The sequence below is a fragment of the Zootoca vivipara genome, chromosome 9, assembly GCF_965207765.1.
Source record: "Zootoca vivipara chromosome 9, rZooViv2.hap1.1, whole genome shotgun sequence".
Classification (NCBI taxonomy): domain Eukaryota; kingdom Metazoa; phylum Chordata; class Lepidosauria; order Squamata; family Lacertidae; genus Zootoca; species Zootoca vivipara.
The window spans coordinates 2,333,903-2,358,102 of record NC_142592.1 but is presented as its reverse complement, the minus strand read 5'-3'; the positions used below and the strand labels follow the sequence as shown (position 1 = coordinate 2,358,102).

Here is a 24,200-nt window from a genome sequence, read left to right as displayed (position 1 = left end):
GAACATCCTTTGCATGTATAGATGCCAATGATGGAAACTTGTGGCTTCCTATGGGTGAAGCATGTGCTCAACGCCTCCTCTCCTTAAAGAGCGAGACACTCCTCAGTCTTGGCACTTTGCCGGAAGCCTTGTTGTTTGGTGTCGAGAACTATTTGACTCAGAAATAGAAGACACTACAGGACTTAAAACCTCTTGTAGTGTAAATGAGGAAAAATATAGAGTATTAGGTACAATATTTTTTGCATGAGTGACGCCAAGCAAAGCTTTTCACATCAGCATTATTGACGGTACTATTAATAATATTATTAATAACTAATATAATATTATTACTAAATAATATTATTAATAACTGTATTATTAACTATTAACTGTATACCAATGTGCTACTTTACCAAGAGAAAGGCAAAAAGTTCACTCTAGCTTGACTACAACCCAGCTCTTTGTTCTGCAAGTTTCCTTTCTAATGTTAATCTTTGAAAGAATGTTTTGACAGAGTACTGCTGGTATTGGGCAGCTGACAGAAGATTACGATACTGTTTGTTTGGGATTGAGAAGTCTAGTATTAGATTGCTAGTTGTCAGCAAAGGACAGGATATACCACATGGTGTCTTTGCACTATATGACACCAGGCCCAGACCTGGCATACACATTCCTAGTCCCATACAGAAACACTATGTTCCCCACTCATTTTGAACTCAGGTTTGTACTGAAAACAGAGAAATGTTATACTGCGCACTTTGGGCAGGATTCATTGCTCTGCTGAATTTTCTCATTTTAATAAGCTTTGATATGCAAAGTACAGCTTCTACAATCAACATACAGAAGAATAACCTTTCAGGAACACCTCCCCAGACCCAATACAGTGGTACCTCTACTTACGAATTTAATGCGTTCCGAACGCACATTCGTAAGTAAAAAAAAATTGTAAGTCGAATCCCATAGGAATGCATTGCGAGAAAAAATTCGTAAGTCAAAGCAACCCTATCTAAAAATTTGTAAGTAGAAAAAATCCTATCTAAACCGCATCCAAGATGGTGGAGGGAGCACCATTCGTAAGTAGAAACATTCGTAAGTAGAGTTATTCGTAAGTAGAGGTACCACTGTACAAAAAATAACCATGCGCATTCGAAAAATATAAAGCCAACGGGGGTGGGAAATAAAAAAATATCTGTATTGTTCACTTTCAAGTCCTTCCCCCATAATGGTACAATTGGCACCCCTGGCTCATTTTTATTTTTAAAAACGACGACGCATTACACAGCGAACAGGGACACAGAATGAGAGGTACTAGCAGCCATATGTTTAGTTAAAGTCCATCCCCTAAACTGTAGTCCACCACCCAATGGGTGTTTTTTTTTGCTGTTTTTAAAGTCAACAATTGCCATTTCCACCACTGAGTGTCAGATTTCAAATTACTAGTGCTAGACCTTTGGCAAAACTACAGAAAGCTGAAATCATGCTTGCCAAAAACCAATCAGCAACCACTCTTCGAATATAGCTGTGCTGTCCTCATTGCTGCTAGGTAAAGGGACCCCGACTCTGGGGTTGCGGCGCTCATCTCGCGTTATTGGCCGAGGGAGCCAGCGTACAGCTTCCAGGTCATGTGGCCAGCATGACAAAGCTGCTTCTGGCGAACCAGAGCAGCACACAGAAACGCCGTTTATCCTCCCGCTGTAGCAGTACCTATTTTTCTACTTGCACTGCGTGCTTTCAAACTGCTAGAGTTCCCGTTGTTCGATCCCAGCTCCTGCCCACCTAGCAGTTCGAAAGCACGTCAAAGTGCAAAGCCTGGGCACCCCAAAGCGCCTCCCCCTAGTCCTGCGTGTGGGCACGCGCCTCAATTCGGGCGCCGGTTCTGAATCGGACTAGGCAGTCTTGTTTTCTGATATCTCTGCACTGTAAATAATATGCACAATAAAAATCTGAAAGATAGAACGGACTGGAGCGTCTTTACTCGAGAGTAGCTGCAACAATCCCCTGACAATGGTGTTAAAAGGTAAAGATTCCAAAAGCACAATTTGTTCTTTTGACACAAACTAGCCAGTCACCAGAGGTGAAAACTTCCAAGACTTGATGGTGAAATCATTGTGTGGAAACCTAAACAAACCCTGCCAGTTTTGAATCATTTACTGTCAGCATACTGTTTTCCCATTCTCTGAAATCTGTCAAGTAAGCATAACCTTTCTCTTACCTAATGAGAGAAAATTAATCAAACCAGGCTTAATGATATAAGCAGTTAAGGCCAAGTGGGAGATGCAGTTCTTACAATCTGTACAAATCCTTTAATGGAATGACGAAACCAACATAATGAAAACCAAACAAAGACTGAAAAAAGTAAACATCATAAATGCTTAAACTCTCCTGGTAGTTAGAAACAGCTTCTCCAAGCATATAGGTGCTGAATGCATTCCTCCTTATCTGAATTTGATTGTCAGTTACAAACCAGTTTAAAATACTTTCTTCTGGGATGGCTTCTACTCTCTACTTGGAAGGCTCCCCATATCTCACTTGTAATGAAGACAGAAAACACTGGGGAACTAGTAAAGGAATGGCGAAAGGAAATGCACCCGCCTCTTCCCAACAGCGGGGGAAAGGGTGGGACAGGCTTTTTAAAATAACAACTATCTTTTCCATAATAAAACTTTATTTCTAGCACATGTTATTTAATTACAACTGTTTTAAATAAAATATTTGTACTTTAAGATGGCTGGACCCTGGGACCCTGGTTGTAATATTTGCTGCATCAAAATCTGTACAGAAAATTTGGGACTTTAAGCACACCCTGATTCTGAAATGATGACACACTGCAGCAAGGCAATGGTTCATCTAGACCAGCATCCAGTTCCCACAGTGGCCAATGGGTTGCCCGTAGAAAGCCAGCAAGCAGGATTTGAGCACAAGAGCAGCCCTCTCCCCTCCTGCGGTTTCCAGCAACTGGTATTCAGAGCATCGCTGCTTCCAACTGTGGAGGTAGAAGAAAGTCATCAGGTTCAGTTGCCATTGATAGCCTTCTCCTCCTCCATGAATTTGTCCTATCCACTTTTAAAGCCATCTTGGTTGGTGGGCATCACTGCCTCCTGTGGGAGCCAATTCCATAGTTTAACAATGTGCTGTGTGAAGAAATAACTTTACCTGTCCTGAATCCGTTCAGCTTCATTGGATGTCCATGAGTGTTATGAGTTGGGGGGGGGGGGACTTCTTTCCATTCACTTTCTCCAAGCCACACATCATTTTATAAGCTTATACCATGCCACCTCTTATTGCCTTTTCTCTAAACTAACAAGTCTCAAACACTGCAGTCCTCCTTCCTAGGGAGTTGCTCCATTCCTTTTCAGAACTATTTCCAACTCTACAATATCCCTTTGAACATGATAATGTAAATAGGATCCGGTTGCATCAACCCACAGAGTCAGTTTAGCATGGGGAAATTGATCCATTTTTTAAAACAATAAATTATATTCCATATCTTTCTAACTGATATAATTGTTTCAAGAGAACCCCAAGTTCTAACATATTTTGATCCTATTGCTGTCCACCCAACCGAAGGAGCTGCATATGCATGGTCTAAAATTGCCCAGGTCAGAAAATTTACACTGGTTTTAGATTTCCAATACAGTGGTACCTCGGTTTAAGAACAGCCCTGTTTACGAATGATTCGTGTTACGAACTCTGCAAAACTGTTGCGAACTTTACCTCGGTCTAAGAACGGAAGCCAAAAGGTGGAAGGGCAATGGCGGCAGGAGGCCTCATTAGGGAAAGCACGCCTTGGTTTAAGAATGGACTTCTGGAACGGATTAAGTTCATAAACACTGTATTTAGCATTTGATATTAAATAAGCTTGATAATATAGTTCCAAATTTGAAATACCAAATCGTCCTCATCCTTTACTTACATTTTCAATAAAGATATTCTTGGAATTGAAGAACCCCATAGACACTTCCTATCTTTTCCAACTTAATGTAACACAATGTCCTAGAAAAACAAGCACACTTCATCATTCAAGTGGCAATTTGATAAGAAACGCCCCCCCCCCCCATGTAGAAGCTATTCATTTGTAAGAATTTGAAAAAGACCATTTGTTGAAGTGGATATTTTACTTACTTTAATGTTATTTAGCATTTCTCTATATGGTTGAAAGCTCATTAATACAATAAAAGTACAATTTAGAGATTTCTTTTCTATGTTGTGTAGACTTCATTATGTAGCTCTCACAGATTATACTTAATGTGAGGGGAAGACAAAAAAGTTTGCGAAACTTAGTACTGGTGAGAAAAGTTATTCTCACTGTACAGAATGTTCCCTGAAGCCACTGGAGAAGCATCTGAATGATTCTGTATGGGCTTCTAGATTCCTGCCGACACTTTCATATTCCTACCCTATTATGGGAGAATCCTCATTGATTCCATTTTTCACACCAGTCCAAACCCTCAGCTGCTGCATTTGAACAGTCACAGTCCCAAAGTTCTACCATTTTATAAAAAAGTAGAAAAAGCGTATTGCAAAAGAATGCAATAATCAACCATACATGTAGGTGTTAACAAGGCTATTAGTCTGGAAAACAGAGTTTGAAACAGAAGCTTTAAACATTATCAGTTTAAATCTATAAACTATGCATTGTCTCACTGGACTGAAAAAATGCAGGGTCATTATAAAAGCTATAGCACAGATTGCGCAGGAAACAAGACCCATATTGTTTCACAATAAACTTTTTGAAATCAGGGAGAGAGTAAAGAGAGATCACAAACTCACATTCCTGAAGAACATAGCAAGAATTCACTTCCCAAGATAACATCCTCCATTTTTCTTCTGTATTAGGACATTTTAAAGGAAAACAATGTACATGTGAAATTTAAACAGTTTTGATAGGTAAAAAAGGTAAAGGTAAAGGATCCCTAGGCAGTTAAGTCCAGTCAAATTCAACTATGAGGTGAGGTGCTCATCTCACTTTTAAGTGCCGAGGAAGCTGGCGTTTGTCCTCAGACAGCTTTGCAGGTCATGTGGCCAGCAGGACTAAACCGCTTCTGGAGCAACGGAACACCATGATGGAAGCCAGAGCTCATGGAAACGCTGTTTACCTTCCAGCTGCAGCAGTACCTATTTATCTACTTGCACTGGTATGCTTTCAAACTGCTAGGTTGGTAAGAGCTGCGAAAGAGCAACAGGAGCTCACAAGGATTCAAACTGCTGACCTTATGATCAGCAAGCCCAAGAGGCTCAGTGGCTTAGACTACAGCGCCACCCATGTCCTTATGGTTTTTATACATGCACTTGAGCTGACTTTTTTTAAATACGCCAGGCAAACTTGAAGTTTGGGGGGGGGGGTTACATTGAGGAAACTTCAAATACAAAAACACTAACATTTTCTAAAGTAGTGCAGACCAAGAATCACTCTACTACCTGATTTTACTTAGTTTGCAGCTCAGCTCCAAGTCAAACTGGACAGATAGTAACAGGTGCAAAAAGAAATACAGTGGTACCTCGGGTTAAGAACTTAATTCGTTCTGGAGGTCCGTTCTTAACCTGAAACTGTTCTTAACCTGAGGTACCACTTTAGCTAATGGGGCCTCCCGCTGCCACCACCATGCAAGTTCTCATCCTGAAGCAAAGTTCTTAACCCGAAGTACTATTTCTGGGTTAGCGGAGTCTGTAACCTGAAGCGTCTGTAACCTGAAGCGTCTGTAACCCAAGGCACCATACGAAGAATAACTGATCTGATGGCTGAAAACTGCACATAGAGCTTTCAAAGTATTGTTTTAACATAGACAAGCAACCTCGTGATAGTAAGAAAGATTACACATGAAAATTGTTAAATCACCTTGCTACTACATTCTCTCTGCTTACTGATAAAGGTAGAGGGACCCCTGACCATTAGGTCGAGTTGTGACCGACTCTGGGGTTGCGGCGCTTATCTCGAACCAGAGCAGCGCATGGAAACGCCGTTTATGAAACTTCCTACTGTAGCGGTACTTATTTATCTACTTGCACTTTGACATGCTTTTGAACTGCGGGGATTCGAACCGCCGACCTTCTGATTGGCAAGCCCTAGGCTCTGTGGTTTAACTCACAGCGCCATCTGCATCCCACACTGCTTACTGATAGTGAAGGGTAAAAACCAACTGCTGGTGCCAAAACTGAGTGCAAAAAAGGTGTCATTAATCCCATAATCCTAATTCCCCATTCTTTCTTTAGTCCCTGAGGTAACTGAATATCCAATTTCCTGGACTGTGATCTTGTCAGCTTTCCAACAACTTAAGTAGGCCAGGACCTGGTTAATAGGTGTTCTCCCACCCAAATGCAGCGACTGCAGGAAGTCTTGGTGACTCAACAGAAGGCTGCCATCATGCTGAGACAGTATCAAACATGATGCTTCTCTGCACTGCTGTGTATTAAACTACTGACTAGCTGTCTCTGGAGAAAACTGTCTTCCAGGGAATCATTGTGTAGCTCAAAAGGTTCTCTGCAGTTTCTCAAACAGAATATCGGAAATAGTGAATAGCTTCTCTGCCAGTATTTCCATGTACAGTGGTACCTCGGGTTACCTTCCAGAGAGATGCTCTTTTATATCTTCATTTTTTTTTAAGTTTTAGTTGACCATTTTCTTCTATTAATAAATCTTTGTATGTTACCCATTTTGTTGTCACATTTTTCTTTTTTACCGTAACTGCGAATGCCTCTAATGGTGATACCCATTTCGGCGTTTTTGGCTCTAGATATTTTTCGTATTCATATTGTGCGTTTCTTATAATATGGTTGTTAATAGGGTTGTGGGCAATTTGAGTGGTCGTGTCCCTGTATATGGCGATTGCTGGCAGCTGCCTTCCAAGGGGCAGGAAGGTGAGGAGGGCAGCAGGAGCCAGACCAAGTGGGCTCCGTTGGAGCTGGTTCCCTGGGGCTGGCTGGCTGGCTGCCTGCCTTCCCTTTGGGCTCCCTTTCCCCTCCCTCCTCCCATTGATGGTAGACTAGTGTCCCTGCTGGGCCTTCCTTGTGCTTCCTGTCAGCTGATGGCAGAACAGTTTCAGGCTCAGCGCTTCGCCATAACTGCCGTGTTCCCTCTCCCCACTCTGGCTGCTTCGTCGCAGTTCACCTCAGCCAGTTGTCAGGCACAGAGCTGCCCAGCGCCTCCTTTTCCTCTGCCTGCACCACTTTCCTTGCTTGACAGGCTGCTTCCAACTCCTCAGAGCTCCCATTTTCACATTGGCTGCCCCTGCTCCTTCACCCACTCCCCCCATCTCCCCCACCCACAGATCTCCACGGCTGCTCCGTCGCCCGATCTTCATGCAAACCCTACATAGGGTTTCAGACATGGTGATATCTTGCTATATCGCAATGTTTAGTTGGTGCTATATCATTATGTTGAAAACCAAATATCGTCCAGCCCTACTTGCTGCAACACACTATTTAATTTTTGGAGGAAGAGTGATCAACTGTAACCCAAAACCTATGAAAGAACCTTACCCTATGTACCATTACTGAACTCCTCAAGAATCGGTCAGCTACCATTTTTAAAGACTGGTATAGCACTAGGTATAGAGAAGAATTATTTAGATTCAATGCAGCTTTTATAACATAAGCATTTACTCAAGATTTACAGTTGACCTAAACCTAATGGGATTGTAACAGGTAACAGCCGCTGTGTATTAAAAGATTAGCCCCTGCCCTTGAACAATGCGCTGAATTATACAGGCCAGGGAGAAACTAAAGAACCAAAACTCAGGGAGAAACAAGGTCAGCTGCAGGTTTTTCAGTGTTAGAGGCAGCGGATAATGAATCTTCACTAGCCAGGCCAGTCATTTCCTTTTTAAAAGCAAGGGAGAAAAATCTGGGGTGGGGTGGGGGGCTGCAATGCTTTTCAGACTGTTTTACCACATAAATTCTTCTCCCCTTTTGTTCTTCTCTTCCTCCCCCATGACCCTACACTTTCCGGTAATTGACTCTTTGTTAACTGTTGTATACAAAATGTATAATAGTTGGAAGCCTGAGTTGTTTAATGTGGATACAGTATAAATATCTGCTTTAGTAATATTTATACAAAAACATAAATAAAAAGCACTATCAGGGAAAGCAAAACACATTTTTTAAAAATGGAATATTCTAATTTTAGCTGTTTCACACACAAGCAACCCTCAAATATTGGAATAAATTTTGTCACAAGGTCACAGCAACAGCACAGTATATAGCTAGGCTTCTTCAGCACTGGATGGCTCTCTGTAATAATGAGCTCTAATTTAACTTTCCCCGGCAATAAAATGTCTTTCTGGTGAAGCAGAGGTCCAACTCATCAGTTTGCAGAAAGGGCCCAACATGTAGATGACTGCTATTTTACATCTTTGACATTAGTTTAGAAAGGTCAAATTGTTTACATTTTTATGTGCTTGAAAGCCTGACTTTGTTGCCATAGACACCGTGCTGTGTCTAGAGTGCTCTTGTTCCAGGACTTAATGGCCAGCCGGGCCCAATAAGAAAGCACCATTTTTACTCTCAACAGTCCATTAAGTTTACAATTAAAACAACAAAAGACCCAGTAGCCTACATATTGCAAGCTACAACAGCTTTCATTGGCTTTAACAATAATGTAACCGAAAGCCTCATGATATTTCCATGTTCTATGAAAACCTGGTTTGCCCAAGTACAACATCTGAAATGTCAAGGTTCCCCAGAGCATTTCCAATGGGAAGATTTCTGACCCAGGCAGACCAAGTGACCTGTAAGAAACTGGTGAAGACTTATGTGGCAACAACTTTTAGAGAGACACAATCTTCACCTCTGGATGTTAATGCTTTGTTTAATGCAACAAGCCACTTGTCGGAGACAGGAATGTCGCACCAGCACCAAAGGAGGAAAAAACTTAAACACGTAGCAGAGTTTCCCCCCCAAAAATAGACCAGAGGTAATTGTACTTCATCCAGCAGAGCTTTTACTGGTGCTGAAGGCAAATGAGCATCATGGTCACAAATCCAATACATTCAGGATTGGCACAGTCCTAAAAACCCAGTTGCAGCACTTACAATAAAACTTATAAAACTTATACTAAGTCTAAACCATAACACTATAGCATAGCGATTCATAGTTAAAAGTCATTTATATATCCTCTTTTTTGCTCTTCAAAATATGGCCACCGAGTAAAACCAAGTAAAGCATCCGGATGAGGACTGGAAACAACTCTTTCCCCCCAAATGTACCCCAATTACTTCGTTTCTTATATATTGTATTTTATTGTATGCACTTTCAATTCCATAAAATTATACTCTTTTTAAGCCTTGTGAAATTCCCCATGAGGTTTAATTTCTCCTTTTTGCCCTTTTGTGCCTCAATTCCCCACCTCCTACCCTACCTTCTTTCTTGCCTAGGGCTCCCTGTCCATAAGCTTCTGTACTGGGTTTTGTGAAGATTTGTTGAGTGTTCTTATTTGGCAGCCTTTTCATTTTCACTTGAGACTTTATACTTATGGATATATGATTTATTCCCCCTACCCCCAGGAAAGAAGGGGAAAATAAGATGCAAATGCCTTCCCGGCAGGGCGAGGGTTAAACTGCTTGCCTCTCCCTGCCCTTTTTGGAGCCTTTAAGAGAGAAATGCAAAAATGGCCTTAACAAAAAGGTATAAAGAAATAAGATAGAACACATGATACAAAAACATAATTTAGATATAATATACTTACAGGAGACACATGTTGCAAGAGTCTTGATTAATAAAAGACTTGGATTGGAATTTGTAACATCAGATAAATCTAAGAACAGAGGAGTAGTAGTATATACCGTATATAACCTAAACTGGAACCGAAACAATTACTTAAGATGAGAAGGGCAGAATGAACGCAGTACAAATAACATCACAAGGTGAAAAAAAAATCATTTAATTAGAATTTATGTACTGATGAGAAAAAAATTGAATTTTTTTAAATGTTGGAATATATTGACCAGAAGATAATTTTGATGGGAGACGCAAATGGGGTAGTTTCCCTAGAAATGGATAGAACAATAAGAAAAACAGAAACAAAATGAGGGACGCAACTTTTTAAAAACTGGTCAATAATTTTGACTCAATAGATATTTGGACATTTAAACACCCACTGCATAGGGAATACACATTCTTCTCAGAACCACATCAGTCCAGTGTGTGGCTAGGTGTGGCTCTCGAGAGAATTGTCTATACAGGTCAAAAAGGTAGAGATAAAACCAATAACACTTTTGGATCACATTTCAATAATAATAGAACTAAAGGAGAAGAAAAATACCCTGTTTAGATGCAGATTAAATGAGGAACTTGTAGATAATCAGAAAATCTTACAAAAAAACAACAGAAAAAGCCCTGTGAGATTATTTTGAATTAAATAAGTGAAAAGTGGGGTCAAAGTAAAAAAGTGGTCTGCGTTGCCAGTAAAGCATTAATGAGATGCTTTTTTCATCCAACAAAATGCTTATCAGAATAAACTTAGAGAAGGAAAAAAAGAAAGAAGTGTTGGATGAATTGATTAAATAAGAAAGAGTTGGTTAATAAACCAGGGAATGAGGCAATAAAACAAACAATAAAGATGTTACAAACACAATACTCAATGATGATAAATCAGGAAATAGAATGGAAAATAAAAAGCATGAAACAGAAAATTTTTGAATATGCTAACAAACCAGGCAAATTGCTGGCATTTTTTAAGGAGAAAACAGGGCATAAATTTAATAAATAAATTAAATGCAGAGGGGAAAGTAATAGATAATCTGAAAGATATATGAAGGCAATTTGTAGAATACGATACAGAACTGTACTGAGCAGGTCCTGAAAACAAAGAGAAAGTTGAAGAATATTTAAAACAAAATAAACTACCAAAAATTTCAAAGGAGAAAATGGCTTTTCTAAATATACCCATTTCTACACAGGAGGTGCAAGAGGCAATTAAACAAGCTAAAATAGGTAAAATGCCAGGGCCAAATGGATTATCAGCAAAGTATTATAAAAAATTGCAACAACCACTTAAAGGGTTAATGGATGAGATATTAGGGACGGGGAAAGTACCAGAATCCTGGAAAGAGGCCTATATTACATTGATTCCAAAGCAGGATGCTGACCCACTTTTAGTTAAAAATTATAGGCCAATTTCTCTATTAAACAATGATTATAAATTATTTGCCAACATTCTAGATAACTGAATGAAGAGGGTTTTAGTCAGTTTAATTCATCATTAATTCATCAAACGCAGATTAAATGCTCAGAATTCAAGGTATAATGAAAAGTATAAAAAGTTTTCAGCTAGCAGATAAAAGAGATAGTATTAGTGCAGAGAAAAATCTACCTTAGTCCATACTTTTTAAAAATAAATAAATTACACCTCTGAAAACTCCCCCACTGGTCTTAAAATTGTTGAAAGCTACTAAAAAAGTTGTAAGAAGGGAAGCAGGCACCCCATCTCTGAAAGAACAAAAAGTGATATTATACCTGTCCTTTGTTAACTTTTCATATATGGTCTTTTAAGCTTGCAGATCTTCCTCCAACTTGTTTTTACGAGAATATTCTTCTTTAAAATTATCCTTAAAAAAAGTTTTGCTTCTTGTCTACAGTACTGGAAAACAATGCTAAACTACATAACGGAAGTTCAGGTGGAAGAATGCCTAGCACCACAACTTCATTCACCTTCAGATCAATAGCTCTAAGGCACCAACCACTAGCATAAGCCATAGAAAAACTATTCCCCAAAGAATCTCAGTTCCTTAAGCAATGATAGCAGAGAAATGTATCACAAGTATGATTTAACTTAAGATCATGTTATTTCTTTCTAAGTCTCATCTTCAGAGTGAGCAGATCCTTCTGTATTCTTTGCACACCATAGAAGCAACTAAAAGCAAGGCAAAACAATGTATTTTGGTTTCTGGATTCTCTGCTCCTTTCCTTCCATAATTCAGAAGATTTTAAACAGCCTACTACGGTAATTAAAATACATACTTTGAGATTCATTTGCTGCCAAGCAGAAGCTGAAAGCTGCAATTTGGACTCAAGTACTTTCTGTCCTTGTAACACAATGTAGTCAGTCATTTACAGAAAACAGCAACAACTCCAATATTCCGCTACAGAATTCAAATGACTCATTCTGGGGACAGACAGATGATGTGCTTCCTTTCTCCTCGAAGAATCAAATGAATCTATTTAAAAGAATCCAAGCCAACAAGCTCTCAGAAAAAGAGCAGCCTGTCCTGCTGCACTGCCATTACAAAGAACTACAACTTTATAAAACAGTGGTGCACAAAATTCCTGAATCCACCCCCCCCCCAAATAGCATCATAACGATTGAACACTGGAAGAATCTGCCTACCTATGAGAATTGTTAATCATTTTTCTGTTGCTTAAGTTGCATGCTAGGCAAATTTCTGAACTTTAGTGCAATATACTTAGTGAAAAGCAAAGCACACATACAAAGGCAAAAAACACTTGCAATCTTGAACTAGTGAGGGGTTATAACTGAACTGGAAACATTTATTGCCTTCTAATTCAGCTGTTTTAAAAACATGTTTTATAAAGTTATGGAGCTAAATTCTTGCAGTACTACCTTTTGCCTAAAATGAACCTACTGTTGATTTAACTAGATGAGGGGAAATCTCTATAAACACACACACACACACCTCTTTCTTTGTTAATCTTAATTTCCCCCCTTTCATGCATCTCACTACCTGTTGCTTCCACATACCTAGTTAAACAGAACCACACACAGAGATTTTTTGTGAATTATAGGTAATCATCTTGCAAGCAGGTATGAAGTAGATTTGAATGTGCCTCATTATTATGAGAGAAAAACTGTCCCCAACGCCGTCCCCTCTAAACCCCCTGGCTCACCACCCACTGTTCCACCACGCAGCACATAACTTCCAGGTAAAATCATGACAAGCCAAAGGCTTATCCCACCTAGCAGACTTCTACAAAAATAACAAAGCCACCTTGACACAAGAAATACAAGACAAACAAGGCCCTGGCTAACACACCGCCAATGTTCATCAGTACGCGGATGACACCCAACTCTATCTCTATTTTAAATCAGAACCCGTGAAGGCGGTGAAGGTCCTGTGTGAGTGGCCTGGAGGCGGTTGGAGGTTGGATGGCGGCTAACAGATTGAGGTTGAATCCTGACAAGACAGAATTACTGTTTGTGGGGGACAGGGGGCGGGTGTGTGGGGGGGACTCCCTGCCCCTGAAGGACCAGATGTGCAGCCTGGGAGTCATTTTGGACTCACAGCTATCCATGGAGCCACAGGTCAATTCTGTGTCCAGGGCGGCTGTCTATCAGCTCCATCTGGTACACAGGCTGAGACCCTACCTGCCTGCGGACTGTCTCACCAGTGTGGTGCATGCTCTAGTTATCTCCCGCTTGGACCACTGCAATGCGCTCTACGTGGGGCTACCTTTGAAGGTGACCCAGAAACTGCAATTAACCCAGAATGCGGCAGCTAGACTGGTGACTAGGAGTGGCCGCCGAGACCACATAACACTGGTCCTAAGAGACCTACATTGGCTCCCAGTACGTTTCCGAGCACAAAGTGTTGGTGCTGACCTTTAAAGCCCTAAACGGCCTCGGCCCAGTATATTTGAAGGTGCATCTCCACCCCCATCGTTCTGCCCGGACACTGAGGTCCAGCACCGAAGGCCTTCTGGCGGTTCCTTCACTGCGAGAAGCAAAGCTGCAGGGAACCAGGCAGAGGGCCTTTTCGGTAGTGGAACGCCCTCCCATCGGAGGCCAAGGAGATAAACAACTACCTGACATTTAGAAAACACCTAAAGGCGGCCCTGTTTATGGAAGTTTTTAATCTGTGATATTTTAATGTATTTTGGTATTTGTTGGAAGCCGCCCAGAGTGGTGGGGGAAACCCAGCCAGATGGGCGGGGTATAAATAATAAATAATAATAATACATGCCCTCTTAAACAATCCAGTAGTAAAACCAGCAGCAACTAGGCCTTGACAACCTTCGGAAACCTCCTCCTACCCACAGAGACACAGAAAGGGGGTGGCATCCACAATATACAAAATACTGCTCCAAAACCCCACAAGCTCCCTTGACATAATAATAATAAAAAACCAATGGGAGGACGACATAATAAACCCCACCCAATGGACTAGAATGTGGTCTAAACTTCCCCTTGAATCCACCTCAGCTAAAAGAAAAGAACTCACCCTGAAACTCACTTACAGATGGTACCTAACACCACGGAAACTAGCGCCGATGCCCAGGAGCCTCACCAAAATGCTGGGGAGGATGCACCTCCACAGGCACATACCTTCACATGTGGTGAGAATGTCCCAAAATCCAACTCTTCTGGACATCAGTCAGACAAGAAATATGCAAAATAACTAAACAACTATTAGAAATCATCCCAGAAGAGATCCTACTCAACATCTTCCAAGACAATAATGCCCACTCACATCATAAAGAGCTCATAACCCACTTACTCTCAAGCAGCCTGGAGAGACCTGCCAGGAGTAAACATGGACCAATGGTATCAAATAGTAGGGGAAACAGCCTTACTAGAAAAGCTAACCAATACACTGAAACTGACACCTTCAGCCCAGTATGGCTCCCTTTTATCACATACATAGCCCAAGAGGAAAACAACCAGAATCCACTGACACCATGCAAATCAACATGGCTAACCTGACCCAAAACTCACCCCCTCACACACATCAACAGATCTCACTACAGCCAACCAAAGACAACCAACCACCCCCAACCTCTCTCACCACCAAGGAAATAAAACAAGCAAACAGAAAGAGAACCCACACAAGTGACGCTGAGACAAAACCCCACACATACACTGAGTAAAAAATAGAAGCATTCCCACCCCACCCCACTCACCATTCCCCCTCTTTCCCCCTTTTCTTCCCAACCTTATACTGTATGCAACACTAATGTCTCACAACAAATGAAACTGATCTGCAGAAAACACAATTCAAAAAAGACAGTGCATGTATTTTTGTAAACTAAGAAATCTTTAATAATTTTTTTAAAGAACCTATACACACAGTCTGACAAGAAAAGAACTATTGTTCTTCACAACATTTTATGAAAGGTTAAATATAATAAGATGAAATTATTAAGAGTGCAGCTGTCGACTAAGTGATAATTTTGTAAAATGGAATGTAACTAGAAGTAAATAAGAATATGAAATGCGGTAACATCATATGACAAGGACGTGTCAAGAATGGCGCACGGGAAACCACTTAACAAAATTGTATTAATTTAGAAGTAATCTGTATAACTGGGATAAAATTTGGAAAATCAATAAAAATAAATTGGCACAAAAACCACCACCATGGAATCCTATTGTGGTACAACCTAAGAAAAAACAGTCATTATGTTCCACAAACTGTGGTCCTGCCTTCACTCCTCCACAGAATAGGAGGAGTCATTCTAACTTGTTCCAGAGAAGTCTCCGCTTATCAAAACCACTCACATACAGTAAGACATTTCTTGTAGAAGTGGCTGGACAGTGAGTAAGACCATTTGAAGCATACTGTAAAATACATCTTTATTTTTTCTTAGCAGCAATGAACAGAGACAAAGAAAAAAACATTGAGAAATATTGCACACTTCAGCTGGCCCCAACATGCAGTGATCACCTGTTTCCCGCTCCAATATGCTGACAGGCATTTTTTGACATGACTGCCATCATTAATGGCCCCATAAACCATCCCCTTCTCAATTTTCATCTGTTTCGTATGGCAAAGACTGAACCTTCTGGCCTTCTATTGGCTCCTCTTTGGTCTTCTGCCGAAACCATGGATATTTAATATAGGAAGAGACATTCATAGCATCAGAATTGTAGAGTTGGAAGGGACCCCGAGGGTAGTCTAGTTCAACCCCCCTGTTCTCACTGAAAAGAGAAAGGGGGGCAGCAACTCTTGAAAAAACGTTTATATTAACCTTCCATTGGGGAGACAAACAGCCCTGGATTGTGTTTGTTAATATACACACATATTCTTCTATTTCCAGTCAAACAAACATAAAGGTGTCTGGACTGCTAACTAACTAGCTGCAAAATAAAAAAAAAATCAGCGTTATCCAACAACTTTTCTTTGGGAGGAAGGGATGGGCTATAAATTAAATTAAATGCAACAAACCTAATGCACGCTCTCTCTCTCTACAGACACACACACACACACATTTTGCAGAAATATTTCCCCCCACAAGTAATCAACAAAATACATACAACAGCATCAAACTACAAAAAGTGGAGTAAAATACGGTAGATCTTCCAGTGGAGAAGGTGCAAAGTAAACGTAATTCACTCTGTACTGCTGTTAAGTAAAACTACATTAGCCAAAAATAGTAATACATGCATATTCTCCAATTTTTTTAAAAAAAACCTTTGTCCACCTCCAAACAGTTACATAACCTCACACTGCATTAACTAGCTATGAACTGCAACAGACATAGAAGTGTTTACTGGCTGCTGCTATTTGACTCATGGGAAGTGGTCATATTTCAGCTACAATCCTTTACCTAAATAAATAAAGTTAGAATACCTCAACAATAATAGCTGGAGGCCACAAATGAAATAAGAAATTCAGCTGCAGGGCTAGAGTAGTCTTCATTCCACAGAAAGGGACAAAATAAATTGCCATTCTCCTCAAGTGGTACCTTGGCATTTATGCACTAGTTTTCTGAAACATACTTTAGTATAAAATGCTGTAACATTTAAAAAGTAAAAGTAAAAAGAGGAACCATATTCTGCTGCCTCACTTGCCCAATACAGGGCTCTTTAGAGAAGACAATCCCTCAAAAGCATCTTCTGGATTACTAAATTTTTCTAAGGACAAGTCCACCTTCTAACTCTTTCAGGAAAAGCCTTTCTACATAACAAAACATTATTTCAATATTTATTGTGTTCTAGCTTAAATCATTATGGACAATTTTTTGTCCATAATGCTGTGGGAGCCTGTCGGCGGTGGCTCTACAAATCGGAGTTTACCTCAGCGCAGCGCGGGGACTGACCAAAAGCCGCGCTGGAGATGCTTGCTGCCCCGCGACGCGTTGAGGTAAAGTGTCCCTTTGGCCTTGGACACTTGGTGAGTTTTCAAATGGTCGTGCGGGCCAGGTTCATGACCCTTTTGGACCACATCCGGCTCTCAGGCCATAGTTTGCCGACCCCTGGTACAGAGCACTCAGCATCCTATTGAAGAAGTCATCAGCAAGAGCAAGTAGTAGAGGATAATCGTTTTATCCTTTGCTGACCCACGAGGCAGAGGTTAAACACTAGACCATCCTTAAGATGCTAGACAACAACTTGAAGATGAAGAAGGGGGGGGGAGGAGGGAGAAGTCTGGGCACAAGCCAGATGCCCTGTCCTAGTTTCAACCAGACATTGCTAACAAAGGGATTCATATTGCTCAGTCCCCCTGTAGTCTGGCTACGTTTACATGAAAAGGAAGTGTTTCATATATTCATCATGGGCCTCCGAATAAACTGAGAGATCACATTGTCCAAAACCCAGACTAGAGCAGCCACGGCCCCCACAGAACAGTAATTCGCTCTCTCTCTGAACTGGCAGCAGTAAGTGCTTTCCCCCAAACCCTGGAGAGTGGGGATTCAGAGAGAGAGAGAGAGAGAGAGAGAGAGAGAGAGAGAGAGAGAGAGAGAGAGAGAGAGAGAGAGAGAGAGAGAGAGAGCACAAAAGGCCACTTCTCCATTCCACCAGCCTTCTCTTTCTTTAACCTGCTGCAGTCCATCTGCAAGGTTATGAGTGGGAACAAGCCCACATAAGCACTTTACTTTGCTTAAACTGAAGATTATTCATCTCTTTGTTAAAAGATTGTCATCATATAGAGCGTAATAGGACCAGAAATTTGAACTGTGTAGTAAGTGCAGTATAGAGCTGACTTGTTATCAGAAATACCAAAAGTTGTTATCCTGAATTGATATCCTCTCCTTAGACAAGCTTGAAACAGCAAGGCTGTTTTTTAAAGCCACATGTAAAAAGTTGGGCAAATAAAGCTACCTGGTTACTCCCACGTAGGCCTGCACAAACTGTAGCCCATCAACACAGCCATGTATTATGGTCTGCTAGGTGGTCTACTGGGGCGCGGGTGGCACTGTGGTCTAAACCACAGAGCCTAGGGCTTGCCGATCAGAAGGTCAGCGGTCTGAATCCCCACGACGGGGTGAGCTCCCGTTGCTTGGTCCCAGCTCCTGCCAACCTAGCAGTTCGAAAGCATGTCAAAGTGCAAGTAGATAAATAGGAACCGCTATAGCGGGAAGTAAACGGCGTTTATGTGTGCTGCTCTGGTTTGCCAGAAGCGGCTTTGTCATGCTGGCCACATGACCTGGAAGCTCCCTCGACCAGTAAAGCGAGATGAGTGCCGCAACCCCAGAGTCATCTGCGACTGGACTTAACTGCCAGGGGTCCTTTACCTTTTTAGGTGGTCTACTAGTCCCAGAGAGGTAGCAAACACACAAACACACACACACACACACACACACACAGGCACATATTTGAATAACTTCGAAGTTTGAAGCCACTTGTAGTAGAAACCCAACATACAGCTCAAATAAAAGTTTAAAACCAGCAGCTTAAATTTAAACACAGTAATTTTAAAGTTCTAGGAATAGAGAAATTTAGTGCATATGGTCTTGTTCATCTATTCCCAGCAATAAAAAGTAAGTTTTTATTTCTGTCTTTACCTGAACGACTAGAGTCTGACTCTGTGATACTGCAGACCAGCCGGCCGGCCTGGTGCCTTGTAGATGATGTTGGAACTTCCATCATCGCTGGCCACTGGGTCTGCTGGCTGAAGCTGAGGAGAGTTCCAGCCCCCAGAAAGCTGGTGTAGGCCCCTTCCTACACCAGCTGCCTGAAAGGCTAGCTTGCTACAAGCCTAGATAGTATGTAGCTGTTACAGGACAAGTTTACTGCAAAAAACTCTCGAGATATGGTTATTGTCAGAGAAGGTTGCGGCTACTCATGAGTAAAGATGCTCCACTCCGTCGCTTCTTTCAGGGTTTTATTGTGCATGCTATTTACAGTGCAAGAGTATTGGGAAACGTGACTTCTCAGTCCGTATCAGAACCTCGCAGTGGCTTCTTCCTGGTCTTCGCACAGCATAAGAGCCTGGGGACCCCAAAACGCCACCTCCTCACCCTACAGGTGCTAGCACGCCTCAATTCAGGCGTCGGGGAAACGGACGCCCTGTATCCGATGGCTGTCTCAGCTCCCCCTGCCCTAGCTCTCCCTCAGAGTGGTGCAAGGGCTCTGTAGATACGACAGCCCTCTCTCCACTCCGCTCACTTCCTCATTCCTCTCCTCTGACTCGCTACTGGTGCTGACGCTGGGCAATGAGCTGGTGAAAATGATGGGTGGGTGGGGGCTCTCTGTAAGGAGACCCCCTGACAGTTATCTTAATACTTATTATGAAGTGGTTAGGAAAAACCAGCAAATCAACACTACTGCATTTTCACATTTGCTAACCCTGTATGTCAACTTCTGCTTTAAAAACAATGTTTTTAGTATTCTCTTCATTCAAGTACAACATTCAAGTTGACATTTGAAAAAATTGCGTCTCGCAAGTTAAATTTCTCCCAGAAAACCTAGAGGTGATGGTTGTAGTATGTGCATGCCTGCGTGTTTATATATAGTATTAAGTGGTGTAAATCAGCATGGGCTCTGAAAATATGTCCACTCCCAGGTTCACCAGTGTCTAAGCAAAAGACACAAAATGAAACTATGAATTGATTTTAAAACTCAATTTACAAGGGGATTTAGTAAACTAATTATTTAATAGGAATTACTATTTTCAAGTGTCTAAACAATCTCATGCATGGGAGTAGGTTCTACTGCTTTGGAAATAAGGTCAACATACATTACTCTTACATGAGCAGAGGAACAACTTTGGTTGAACACACCATTATCCATAGCAAATACCTTGGTTTTCAAACGCAATCCGTTCCGGAAGACCGTTCAACTTCTGAAACGGTCAAAAACTGAGGTACAAAGGTCTGTCTGCAAATTCAATAGAGAAAATTGAAAAAAAAAAACTAAGCGGAAGCCGTTCGACTTCCAAGGCACGTTCGAAAACAGAAGGTTTTACTTCCGGGTTTTTGGCATTCGAAAACCGAAATGTTCAACTTCCAAGATGTTTGAAAACCGAGGTACCACTGTAATATTAAAAACATGCAGCCTACCCCCCTCCCAGGAAAACTTCACTACTGTCACAGAGGAGAGCCACTAACATGAAAGGAAACATTCCACTTTATTCTACTCCATAATCTTGCAGAACCTGTAAGTTTAATTGCAAAATGAAAACTGGGTGATCTATATTTTTCTTGGAAATCAGGTATGCATAGCTTTGGCCAGAAGTTAGGAAGAAATGTTAGAAAATGTTAGTGAAAGAAATGAAATGCATACAACCAACTCTTCCTAGTGTCAGTGAGTATTTACTATAAGACTGTAACACAAAACACACAACACTATTACACAAAACACACATATGTGGCCATCATGTTGGTAGAACAAGGAGTTTCCTTGACCCAAGGGCTGAATTGCCAAGCAAAGCTTCTTCCAAAACACATTATTCCTACATTGTTCTAGCATGCTGATCTGAATACAGAACAAGTGTCAACTCAAGTTATTCAAATTTGTAACTGTGCCTTCTCAAGTGCTCCCATCATTCCGTATCATAGATAATTCAGGACAGCTCACTCTGAGCCGGCAGTGCATTGAATTGCTGTAACTTTAGGATTTTGGAAATCTGCAATATTGCAGAATGGATTCTGACACACTGGAAAGAAGAGACCAACATGCAGCCCTAACTATTTAAGAAACCATATTTCAGATTTCAACTGCCTATACTCATGGATATAGAGGTGCCCTGTGAAAGAAGATTTATTTATTTATTTATTAAAAAGCTCAACACACTGCAGAGCGAACTTTAAAACACTGTTTTTCAACAGAAGATCACAATGCAAGTCTGTAGTTTTAAGCACACAAGTGCAAGATAAATGGAAATAGGATTTTAAAGTAAGTCATGGCTGATGGGCAGTATTCTAATCCAAAATCTTTTAAACACATGCCTGAGACCCCTTGCTTGATTCTACCAAAAACACCAAGCGCCTTCAAGAAATATCAAAGCTGTAAGATTATCAGTGTTTTCTATGCATAATCTCTCTTTTCTCCCCCACCCTCCAATGACTGGTAGTTTCCACAAGGTTTGTGGAGGAGAATTTCCGAGCAGATTGTGTCAGACAGATTAAATCTGTCTGCCTCCTACTCTGGCACTCTCAACTTTGTCCAAAATCGACACATCTTGCACAAACTCTCACAACGGCTTAGAGCTTGGACAGCACATCTCAAGCCCTAGGAGAGCTCAGAGTATGTGCGGTATAATGTATATTTATCCACATGCACAATCTGTGTGTTATAGCATTAATTACTTTAGTAAACAGGGAAGAACAAGAACTGTCCTCCTCCCCCTGAACTGTTGCAACCTGTCATATGACAACCATGAGCCTTTAAAGAGAGATTATAATAGCTGCCTCGCAACACAGACTCATTCACCCATAAACCAAAGTTCTGCCAAGTTCCTACAGTTAATGCCTCTCATGCACAGAAAGGTTTAATCATTAAAGCAGTGTTAGAAACTGAAATATGAAAGCTAGGAGCTAAATGGCACCTTAAACCTAGGTTATGGGCCCAACAGAATGTCTAGGCACACTTTTTAATAACAAGAATACAAAGCTGAAAATGAATGAACTGCAGCTAAAATATTGTGTTCCGTTTTTTACATAGAATCATAGAGTTGGAAGAGACCACAAGGGCCATCCAGTCCAACCCCCTGCCAAGCAGGAAACACCATCAAAGCATTCTTGACATATGCCTGTCAAGAATGTCCATTCTGCGGACATGACCAAGCCAGCATAGATGTCACTGGGACTGGAGTGCCAACATGCTGGGAATGTGGACTTGGGAGAGCACGTCTTTCTTTGAGACTCTGTCCTGCCATGTGATGCCCCAAATCTTCCTGACACAGTGCACATGGAAGCATTGAGGCATCACTCCTGGCAGCTGTAAGTTGCCTACGACTCACTTCCATAAAGCAGCCTACTCAACATGCAAGCCTGATGCTTTTTACGGTATATATCTATCCAGTCCTTCCTTTTAATCTGTTGCCCATAGTTACAGGTAGGTAGCTGTGTTGGTCTGCCGGAGTTGAAACAAAATACAAAAAATCCTTCCAGTAGCACCTTAGAGACCAACTAAGTTTGTCATTGGTATGAGCTTTCGTGTGCGTGCACACTTCTTCAGATACACCCATGTTGCCCATGTGATAGGCAGGGAGAAAAATAAAGCTCATTATTAGGGTCCTCTGCACATGGGAACTGTGTTGCCAGCTTTAAAATGGCTACTCAAAAACAAGTCATCATCCTTTGTAAAAATACAACAAATAGTATTCACTCATGGGAGTGGGAGCAGACTAAAGAGCCTACAATAACTGAGGGCCCTGCTCGGTTTGTTTTACTGATGTACCGCATGCAGCAGATCATAATTTCTAAAACACTGTAGCCAATCTGATCTTCTCTCTCATTCCAGAAATTAGCAGTCACAAAATATAAGAAATAAATTGCATATTGTTGCTGGAGGAAATACCATTCACCCTAGGTGTCAATTCTCTGCACGCTTACTTGGGAGTACCAATGAATTAAGTGACACTTGATTTTCCATGTAAATACTTTATAGGATGACACTACACAAAAATTGCAGAAAAACATCCCTGAAGAGCACGGTCAGAAGTAATGAATACACAATCCCACCAACTGCCTACCTTTACGAACAATTTAAAGCAAAAACTGCTTTTCTAACTCAGCATAGTATTATTAGGTTTCTCATTATGATGAACAGCAGAAATGCACATTTAGAGGCTACAGAAATACTAGCTACCTCTGCCTCATCTGCCCATGAAGCTAATGCTTGCCTCTCCCTATAATTTACAATGTCTATTTTATCAAAGGGGTGTATGGAGTGTTAGGGGAGGGGTAGTACCTTTGGTGGGGGACACATCATGCTCCTTCTGCGGTGCGTTGTACACCTTTGGTGCCCCCCCTGCAGTGCTGCAATATTAAAGGTAAAGGAAAAGGTACCCCTGACCATTAGGTCCAGTCGTGGACAACTCTGGGGTTGCAGCGCTCATTGTGCTCTATAGGCCAAGGGAGCCAGCGTTTGTCCACAGACAGTTTTTCCTGGTCATGTGGCCAGCATGACTAAGCCGCTTCTGGCGAACCAGAGCAGCCACGGAAACGCCGTTTACCTTCCCGCCGGAGCGGTACCTATTTATCTACTTTGCACTTGAGGTGCTTTTGAACTGCTAGGTGGGCAGGAGCTGGGACCGAGCAACGGGAGCTCTAGCAGTTCGAAAGCACACAGTGCAAGTAGATAAATAGGTACCGCTCCAGCTGGATTCAAACCGCTGACCTTCTGATCAGCAAGCCCTAGGCTCTGTGGTTTAGACCACAGCGCCACCCGTGTCCCTGCAATATTAGGATCATGCAAGAAAAACATGACATGATTGCCTCACTAACCCCAGCATAACTCATTTGTTCAAGAGACACAGAGCTGTGCGCTCACCTGAAATCACGCCTCCCTCCTGTCTGCACTTCCATCAGGGCTACTCTTCTCATTTTGAAAAGCACAGCTCAAGAGTTTATCCACACATACCTTCCATCTCTAGGACTACATACATTCTAAGACTAGTGCCACTGCCAGCCAACTCAAATTTCAAAATGAATGGGGTTTGGGACACTAGCTTTTAGGTGCCCGTCCCCAATCTACTGGGCTCTAACTTTAAAGCAGTGGTTTATGGACAAGTGGGTTGTGAAGCCTGTGCAAGTAGGTCAGGGCCTTTATAAGCAAATCTCAAGTAATTATTGCTTGTGATCCTTAACTGGCATGATCCTCTTACAACATTTTGTTTTGTTGTACAGTGTTCTCGAAGCTACAAACATGAGTTTGACCAAACTGCGGGAGGCAGTGGAAGACAGGAGTGCCTGGCGTGCTCTGGTCCATGGGGTCACGAAGAGTCGAACACGACTAAACAACAACAAAGATTGGTGACAATGTGAGAGAACAACAAACTCAGCAAGATTCTCCTATGCAGCAGACTGTTCTTATGGCCCCATCTTCAGATGATCAGATTTTGTTACAGTGCTTTAATACCTTTATTAATTAACCATCTGTTCAACAA

General features: G+C 41.5%; 1 protein-coding gene across 2 annotated transcripts in view; it reads right to left on the bottom strand.

Annotated features, from left to right (window-relative positions):
* Window positions 1-24,200, bottom strand: part of RASSF8 (Ras association domain family member 8) — a 71,393-nt gene that overhangs the window by 30,313 nt on the left and 16,880 nt on the right. Inside the window, exon 1 of one of the 2 annotated variants that reach the window (XM_088652315.1) lies at window positions 11,932-12,204. The exons of the other annotated variant lie outside the window; for it this stretch is intronic. The gene's annotated coding sequence lies outside the window, so the exon portion shown is untranslated. Of the gene's footprint in view, window positions 1-11,931; window positions 12,205-24,200 lie in introns of those variants that run through there. 2 annotated transcript variants of the gene reach the window in all.